Source organism: Mus caroli, chromosome 7, assembly GCF_900094665.2.
Source record: "Mus caroli chromosome 7, CAROLI_EIJ_v1.1, whole genome shotgun sequence".
Lineage (NCBI taxonomy): Eukaryota > Metazoa > Chordata > Mammalia > Rodentia > Muridae > Mus > Mus caroli.
Window position 1 is genome coordinate 105,032,507 of NC_034576.1, and position 9,591 is coordinate 105,042,097.

At 40.4% G+C, this 9,591-nt stretch overlaps 1 protein-coding gene across 5 annotated transcripts in view; it reads left to right on the forward strand.

The window, feature by feature from the left end:
* Stim1 (stromal interaction molecule 1) overlaps positions 1–9,591 on the forward strand; it is a 167,165-nt gene that overhangs the window by 56,940 nt on the left and 100,634 nt on the right. The window lies entirely within an intron of this gene.

The following is a 9,591-nucleotide window of genomic DNA, read 5'->3' on the forward strand; positions in this document are numbered from 1 at the left end:
CTTTCTTTCTTTCTTTCTTTCTTTCTTTCTTTCTTTCTTTCTTTCTTTCTTTCTTTCTTTTTCATTTCTTTCTGATCTCTTTAAGACAGGGTCTTAGTAGCCCTTGTTTACTTGAAGCCCAGTGTGATCTTGAATCACTGTCCTGCCTCAGCCTCCCAAGAACTGGGATTACAGACATGCATCACTACATCCTGCTCCATATCTCTTAAGATTTCTGTATTTCTAGGGCTTACAGTTAGGCCTGGCTTATAGTAAATACTCAGTACATGTTTGTAGAATGAATAGGTCATGGGTACTATTAATACGTGTCTGATTTTGCTTTTTGTCAGCTTTATATTATCCAATCTCCCCAATATATTATCAGATATTTTTATTTTATTTTTCCTAAGTTAAGATAGTTTCCATGTTAATAACTTTCTATAGTAAAATTGAGCTAGTATCATTTGGACAAATATCCTTGGGGACACTTGTATTATTGTATTGAATTATAGGTTTAGCTCAAGAAAATGAAAGAAATTAAAGAAAAGTTGCCCATTGAAGGGACAAGATGATACTTACAGTAGGGATGTAAAACCTGAAGGAATCCAGGTTAAATAGTGTGCTGTCTTATAGGTTAATAAACTATATTCTGGGCTGAGGATATAGCTCAGTTGGTGCAATGTGTACCTAGAATGCATGAAGCCCTGAGTTTGATCTCTACTTCTGCATAACCTGGGTATAGTGCCTGTGTGCCTGTAATCTCAGCGCTATAGGAGGATCAGAAGCTCAAAGTCATACTTAACTATCCATGGAGTCCACAGCCTGGGCTCTAAATCAATAGGTGAATAAATAAGTAGCAGATATGTAAATAAATAAGCCAATCATATTTCTTACTATGGCATATATGGCGCTCAGAGGTGAGTGCTTGTTTCATAAAACCTATTTTATTTCTCCTCCCTGTAAAACTGCCTTGTCCAATAATTGTACTGTTATCTTTCATGCATATGAACAACTTTGAATTTCAATTTTCCCAGAATCATTTTGGATTGGAGCTTGCTCATTCATTCATTCAATTATATACTGGATACTATCCTTGTGCCCAGTAGTCTCTTAGGTCCTGGCAGTGAGTATGATGAATATGATAAACAGATGTGGTTCCTGCTCTCCTAGAGTTTATAGTTTTGTAGAGAAGCCAGAAAATAAAACAATCACAAAAGTCTGATGAATATTATCCAGTGGAAATAGGGATGCAATGGAAAGATACATAGAACAGGGAACTTAATGTTAGGGTGGTACACCTTGAGGACATAGCACTTAAAGCTTGGTAAGAATTATTTATGTAAATGGGATTCAGAAAGATAATTCTAGGTAATAGCAAGAGTATATTCAAAGGCCTAAAGAGTAGGACTTAAGAACTAGACATGTCCATGGCAGTTCATATATTCAGCATCTTTATAGCTGCTTTATATCACGCTCTGGGGACATGAAAATCAATCAGATGTGGTTCCTACCCATCCTGGAGAAACTCTGTCAGGAGTAATGATGTCATTCTTGGTAACCATGGTGCTAAGGTCACCCTAGATCTTGGGCTCAGATTCCTGGGTCCCATGTGACAGGACTTAACACCTTTAGAAACTGCCTGCCCTGTCAATCACAGAGGAAATGAGTCTCAGCTGAAAACTTGCAGCATTTGTTTTTATCCTTGGATTCATAACCACCAGATCCTTGATTGCTAGGACTCTGCTAGAGAATGTTTAAGATCCTTATTAGTATTTTGAAATCTTAACCCTAGTGTGATGTTATAGGGTGGGGCCTTTGGTAGATGATTAGGTTGTGAAGTCTGATCTCTATGAATGTGATTACCCCATAACTGCAACTTCAGAGAGCATCCCTGCTCCCTCTGCCGTGGGAGGGCATAGTAAAGAAGGCAGTTATCCCCTAACCTGGAAACGGGCCCCCACAGGGGACCAAACATGTCAGTTCCATGATTTTGGACCTCTGGCTTCTAGAACTGTGATAAGTAAATATTTATTTTTTTAAAGTTGGAGTTTATGGTATTTTTAGTAGAGCATTTAGTAGATGACTAAGACAGATTGTAACCAAGAAGGAGGTAAAAAAATAGGTGACTTGGTAATTGAGTCACTGAGAAGAGCCTGCGGTAGTTTAGAGGCACAAACCAGAAAAACCTTTATTGTCATTAGTAGACATTTAAAGTTTATCCTGAGCTGGGCAGTGGTGGCGCACGCCTTTAATCCCAGCACTTGGGAGGCAGAGGCAGGGGGATTTCTGAGTTTGAGGCCAGCCTGGTCTACAGAGTGAGTTCTAGGACAGAGAAACTCTTGTCTTGAAAAACCAAAAACCAAAACAACAACAACAAAAAGGTTTATTCTGATGAGAGGTTAAGGAAAAAAGTTGTAAAAGTCTCAGTCTTAGAGGATACCAAACAGTTCTCATTTGGATGCTTGGTGATAAGGCCTTAGAAATCAGAAAAGTGTTGGAAACTGGAGGAAAGGTGATCCTTCTAAAGTAGTGAAGAAATTGGTTAAACCGTGTTCATGTTGTTCTATTTTGTGTAACGTAGAACTTACATACAAAGAAGTGGAGCATTTGTCTAAAGTAATTTCTTAACAGTTTTTAATTATATATATTGATTGACTGCTCTCTCTCTCTGTGTGTGTGTGCATCTGCATCATGGTAAGTATGTGGAAGTGAGAGGATAACTTTTAGGGGTTGGTTTCCTCCTTCCACTATAGAAGTCCTGGGGATTGAATTTAGGTTGATAGACTTGACAGTAAGTAGTTTTCACTACTGAACCACCTTACAAGCCTTTATTAAGCAAAATTGCTGAAGGTTTAGCTTGGTTCTTCTTTCCTGGTTTTAGTAAATTGTAGAGGAAATAAATCAATTAAGGTATTTTTAAGCAAAACAATGACAAAGAAAACCTGAAACTTAAAGATTTGAAAGTCTCGGGCTATTCATAAGAGACAGAAAGATAGAACTATTTAGAAAGAGAGGCCAACCCCATAGGAAGAACAACAATATCAACCAATCAGACCCCCCAGAACTCCTAGGAACTAAACCATCAACCGAAGAGTACACATGAAGGGACCCATGGCTCCATCCGCATATATAGCAAAGGATGGCCTTGTCTGCATCAATGGGAGGAGAGGCCCTTGCTCCTTTGAAGTGATGTCTCAATGTAGGGGAATTCCAGGATGGGGAGGTGGGAGTGGGCAGGTGGGAGAGCACCTTCATAGAAGCAGGGGAGGAGGGATGAGATAGGTGGTTTCTGAGTGGGGGGACTGGGAAATGGGATAACATTTGAAATGTAAATAAAGAAAATATCCAATTAAATAAATAAATATAAAAGAGAGAGGGAGGAATGGAGAGAGAGAGAGAAAGAGAGAGAGAGAGAGAGAGAGAGAGAGAGAGAGAGAGAGAGAGAGAGCGCAAGCGAGCTATGTTTGGAAGAGAATCCTATACAACCTTGGTCAGCTAGCTATCTCAGCAGAAGCCAGGCACTGCACTTGAAGACAAGAAAAGATTGATTCTGACAGTGATTCATAGATCATTAGGGCTGGCTCCTTGTTTTCAAAAAGGAGGCTAATTATTTTGCTTTCATTAGCCTTATGACTTCTGTCTAAAGTCATAGGGACAGTGTCACTTAATCTGGGAGGGCAAGTCTTGGGTGTGCTTTGACAAAGACTGTTATAATTGAGGTCATCCTTCCATGGTATGTTTTGCTTTTGAGTGTTGTTAAGTTTAGTTTTATGAGCCTAGGTACTTTGCTCCGGATCTTGAGTATACTACGTAAGAATCCACTACGAAGCCAGACTTAGTCTGCACCATTGTGTTTCTCTTATGTGTATGAGTGTGTATGTGTGGTGTGGGTGTGTGCATGTGTGTGCAAGGTGCTTGTGGAGACATTGTATCCCTTGAAGCTTGAGTTATAAGTGGTTGTGAGCCACCCTATATGGATTCTCAGCAAGGACATTATAGTCTTTTCAAATTTTTTGTTTTTTTGAGACAGGTCTCACTCTGTAACCCTGACTGCTTATAACTCATTTTGTAGACTGGGCTGTCCTCAAACTCAGAGATACACCAATTTCTCTCTCCTCAATACTGGGATTAAAGGCTTACAACATCATGCCTTGCTTAGTATGCACTTTTTAACTGACATTTTCCCAGCCCTGGCCCCGCTGTATTTTTTAAGTGATGATTTGTTTAGTTTTCCAGGTTCACAGCTGAAGAGCACATTGCCTCAGGGTGAATTGTACTGTGGCTTTCATCTATATCTGATGGTCAAGATTTATGTCACATTTACTTTTAAGACTTTCAGATTGGTGGAACAAAATATAAGGAATGGATATAAAAAACTTTTGCCTTGTTGGGTTGTTACGAATTTATTTTGCATCTGAGAAGCACATGATTTGAGTGGCAGTGTGGAGGCAGAATGTTGTGACTGATTGATTGTCCTATCCAGAGCCATGTTCAAATCCTAGCTCTGCCATATGATGGTGTGAGAGGTGGATCATTTGCTAGGTCCTGATTGTGGGTCCTTTTTAAGTGGGATTAGTGTCCTAAAGCAATACAAACAAACAAACAACAACAACAACAAAACCTTCACTGAATTCTCTTGCCCTGGATGGACACAGTGAGAAGAGTTTTTGAACTAGGAAGTAAGTCAAGATGCCAAGTCTGCTGGTGACTTGATGTTGGCTCTTACCAACTTCCAGAACTACGAGAAATGAATGGTTTTGTTTAAGTCATTCTTCCTATGATATTTTTTGTTTTAATAGACTGAATTGACAGATAGGCTAATCTGTCTACAGAATCAAAGTTGGTAGAGATTCAGAAATGGATTGAACTCAATAGTCAGGCTTGTATGGCAAGTACTTTACTGATTGAACTATCTCCATGGCACAGAAGTTTTTGCTCCCTTGAACTGATTGTGTGTCTGTCTGTGTGTGTGTACATGTATATAATAATTCATTATAGTAGCTTACAGTCTGTGGTCCAGTGACAAAATAAGCCAAAGCTCCTTTCCTTCTTATCCACCCAGATTTAGAGTGGGTCTTCTGCCCCCCAAGTAATCCAATCAATAAAAATTTCTCACTGGTGTGCCTAGCTGCTTGGGTTTTAGTTAATTCCAGATGTCGTCAAGTTGGCAACCAGTCTGTGATTACATGTGTTTACCATGTCCATCTTGAACTGTTTGTTTGTTTGTTTGAGACAGGGTTTCTCTGTGTAGCTCTGGCTGTCCTGGTACTCACTCTGTAGACCAGGCTGGCCTTGAATTTAGAGATCCGCCTGCCTCTGCCTCCCAAGTGCAGGGATTAACGGCATGCACCACTACTGCCTGGCCCCATCTTGAACTTCTTAAGAGCAAGAAGCTATTTTGAGCAAGCTAAAGGTCTGAGGTTTGAATAATTAAATTCGCCACACATCACTGTGCTGATGTCCAAACTAGAAGCAGACTGTTGCATAGATTATCTTATACAGTGTCCTACGCTGGAAAGAGTCTGTCCTGCAGTCTGTTGTAGTGTCTATCACCAAGGCCCTCCATCTGCTGCACACATCTGGTAGTTGCTGATGTCCAGAGAGAACAGATGTCATTTCTGCTTGCTCTTCTTACCTGCCCTTCACCCTGTGCTGCTCTTCTAAGCTCTTGGGCCTGATCCGGGGAATGTGTTGGGAGGAAATGCCAGGAATGAGCCTGTCTTGGCAGCTGGATCTTTTGATTCACAGGTTTGGCCCTTGGGGGCTGTGCAAGGTGATAAAATGGAAAGGAACAAATTCCCTGTACTTGCTAGACCAGGATTCCCAGAGCATTGCATTGCTGCCGTCATGCTTGCAGCTGTGAGGACAAGGCACTCTCCTACCTGGTTTGCTCTGAGATGTCTTGTAGGCTGACACTCTGAAACAAATAGTCTGACACCTTTGTTGGTTGCTAGTTTGTTTTGTTTTATTATTATTATTATCTTGGTTTTGTTGAGACAGGGTTTCTCTGTGTAGCCCTGGTTGTCCTGGAACTCACTCTGTAGACCAGGCTGTCCTCGAACTCAGAGATCCACCTGCCTCTGCCTCCAAATGCTGGGATTAAAGGTGTGCACCACTACTGCCCAGGGTTAGTTTTGTTTTTAAAACAAGGTCTCACTCTGGTATAGGCTGGTTCAGAATTTGGAATGCTTCTGCCTCTCCTTCCCAGAGTGCTGTGATTAGAGACATGTGTCATACCACCACTATTAATACTTGCTTTTCTAACATTGTAAGGGAATAATAGATGGGGACACAGGTTCACAGTAAGTAGGAGACTAACTCAAGGTCATTTGACTTGTGAAGGTGAGCATAGACACTGGTCTTCTAGTTTTCTACAAATTGTTCCTGTCACTATATTTGTGTCTATTTAGTTTCTTTTTCTGCTTAGAATTCCTATGTATGGTGAAGTTGGGCTAGAAAATTTAATAAGGACATTTTAGAGATGAAGAAACTTCCATGCCCAGATATGTTAAATAATTTAACTGTTCAAATTACATTTTAGATTGATTGGTATCGTCAGTGCTCTCAACATTTATTGAATAAATGAATGGCACAGAACCCGAGCTTAGACTCTGAGTTTCCTCGGTCATGTTATGCCACACCCCCTGGAGTCTGCTTTTGAGTACGGTTTCAGTTAGCTGGTCTTTGTGGATGTTTTCTTTGGGATTCCCTCATTCTGTAGCTGAAGCTGTATGCACTCTGAGAGACCGTTATCTCCCTGAGTGGGCAGGGGAAAAAACACTCCACCTACTGAGATTCTTTTTTTGTTACTTGTTTTCTGGAATCTTCATATCATTGTTGACAAGGGTGACTCATAAATTTCACTATGTGATCTTCTCCATTAAGAGAGCTTTTTCCTTAGCCCTAAAATAAATTAGTTTATTGTTATATATGATTAAGGCACAGCTGTTAGCAACTTTACCAAGAACATAATAGTTCTTTCTTCTTGGTGAGCCCAGACCCATCAATTTGGGGTTGGCAAATGTCTGTAATCACTGTTGAGTGCTTTAGGAGAAGCTCTTGAGGTGAGGGTAGAGGTCATCGAAGTTCATAAGACATATGTTCCCTATCTGAATGGTAAGTGAGTTTGATGCAGCTTTTACTAAAATACAAAATTAAATTGTGCACATACAAGTATTTACATATATAGGGTAGATAATTGGGTATTTAGAATGTACAGTAAAACAAGTGTGTGCTTTAGTATTGTGTGCCATTGGCAAGCTAACATTATAAACTAATTTTTTCTTTTTAGGAATTTTATTTGGGGCTTAAGTGTTGGTTAAGAGCACTGGCTGTTCTTTCAGAGGACCCAGGCTCAATTCCTAGCACCTACATGGCAGCTCAACTGGTCACATGCAACTGTATGGCTCAACTGTAATTCATACCCTCACACTGACATACATGCAGGCAAACACATGAAATAAAAATAAATAAATCATTTCTTTAAAAAGAATGTTATTATTATTGTATGCATATACTGGTGTGTATACAGGCTTATTTGTGGTGGAAGTTGGAGAACAGCTTTTGGCAGTCAGTTCTTTCCACCTTATTGAGTCATGGTTTCTTCTGTTGTTTCTATTGTGTTGTACTGTGTGTTCCAGGCTGGCTCGCCTGCTAACTTCTGGGCAAGTCTCTTATCCCTCCTGCCTATATCCCTATAGGAGTGCTGGAATTGCAGATGTTTGCCACACTATCCAACTTTTTTGTCCTCAAATGTTATTAGTTCTTTGAGAGTTTTGTACAGTATGTTTGGATCATCTTTACCCCTTCTCTACCATGTTTCCCAGCTCCAGCACCATCTTCTCTCCATCTAAGTTTGTATCCTATTTTTTAAAAAAAACCCTTTAAGACCAAGACTAAATATTCTTGGATATGTGTGTGGTCTTCCAGTTGAGCATAGTTGACTTACCAAGGGCTACACTCATAGACAAAACTGTTTCTCCCTTTCCTAGTTGCTAGCAATTGCCAGTGGGTCCATAAATAGTAGGATTGTCCAACTTTCATCTGCATGCTGGGATTTGGTATGGCTTGGAATTGCACAAGTTTTGTGTATGTATTCACAACTGTTGTGAGTTCATATGAGCAGCTGCCCTGCTGTGTCCAGAATACAGTTTCCAGTTGTCAACTGCTGCCTCTGGCTCTCACACTCTTTACTCTTCTTCAGCAATGACTCCCTAAGCCTTTGTTGGAGGGGGTACAGTACACATATTCCATTGAGGATTGACCGTTCTGAGGTCTCTTATTCTCTTACCAATCCTTGGCTAGTTGTGGGTCTCTGTGTTAATCAGCATCTATGGCCCCTCAGATGAGTGTTGAGGGATGCATTGATCTATGGGTATAATGTGTGTTCTTGAGGATTGAACTGTGTTTAGTAGGCCTTCATATTAACCATTTTTACTGCCCCCTGCTTTTTTCTTTGTCAAAATAGGGACAATAATATTGATACCATAGGCTGAGAAAATTAAATGAGATAATATATATGTTGCAGAATATTTGATCACACTGTGTTATTTACTGAAAAAACAAAACAAAACAAAAACCCTGTTTCTAATTGTGGTGTAGCTCAGCCTTAACACACTTTTAATCCTTCTGTCTGGAATTCAGACGTGCCCTTTGTACACACCTAACAACAAACCTAATCCCCCAAAACAAAGATAAAGTTAGCTTGTAGAAGAAAGCACCCATGTTTGAAAGTGATGTCTAATTGAGTGGCAGAAAAAGTGAGAACGATTTGACAGAATAAGACAGAATAGGATCTGCCCAACTCCCAGGAGAAGAGAGAGGAAAGGGAAGCTACTTGAAGGCCAGGGCAGAGAGAGAAGGAAAGGGAAGGAAGAAGTTTTACTGGGGCAGTTGTGCAGAGACAGGATGCAGAGAGAGAACAAGCTAGACACGGGTGAAGACAGAACAAGCCAGAGAATAAGGAACCAGAAGATTAGAACAGATTGTCAAAGTTAATATGAGGCCAAGCAGACCAAGTAAGTCAGAGGCTGAGAGAGATTTCAGATTCAGTCAGTCAGCCTTAAGAGGCATTTGAGTCAGAACAGCTGAGTTGAACCAGCCAGCTAGAGCTCAGAAAGAACTAGAAAGGGTGAGTGTATTCTCTGAGACTATAAATATTCTAGGTCTAGATAAGATTGTACAGAGGTTCAAAGCTTCCAGGACTAGGCCTAGGTTAGCAGACAGAGACAGTAAACCTTGGAGACAACAATTACAGGAGAATAAAAGTTAAATTTACAGACACAGTGACTGATGTGTGGTTGACAGAAAACTTTTGGAAGATCTATTTATCTCCTTTTGCTAGGAGGACCTGGATCTGAAAGGCTAATTAATGATTTGAGGGAAGAAGAAAGAGAACAGCAAAAGTCAGGTCCTACATTGGGTCAACCTGTAGGCACATGCAAGATGCAGTGGAAATAAAACTGAAGAGGTAAAAGTGTGGACTATATTTAAAATATGTGTCTTTGGGCAAGGGTTTTCCTTCCTTCCTTCCTTCCTTCCTTCCTTCCTTCCTTCCTTCCTTCCTTCCTTCCTTCCTTCCTTCCTTTTTCCCTCCCTCCCTCCCTCCCTCCC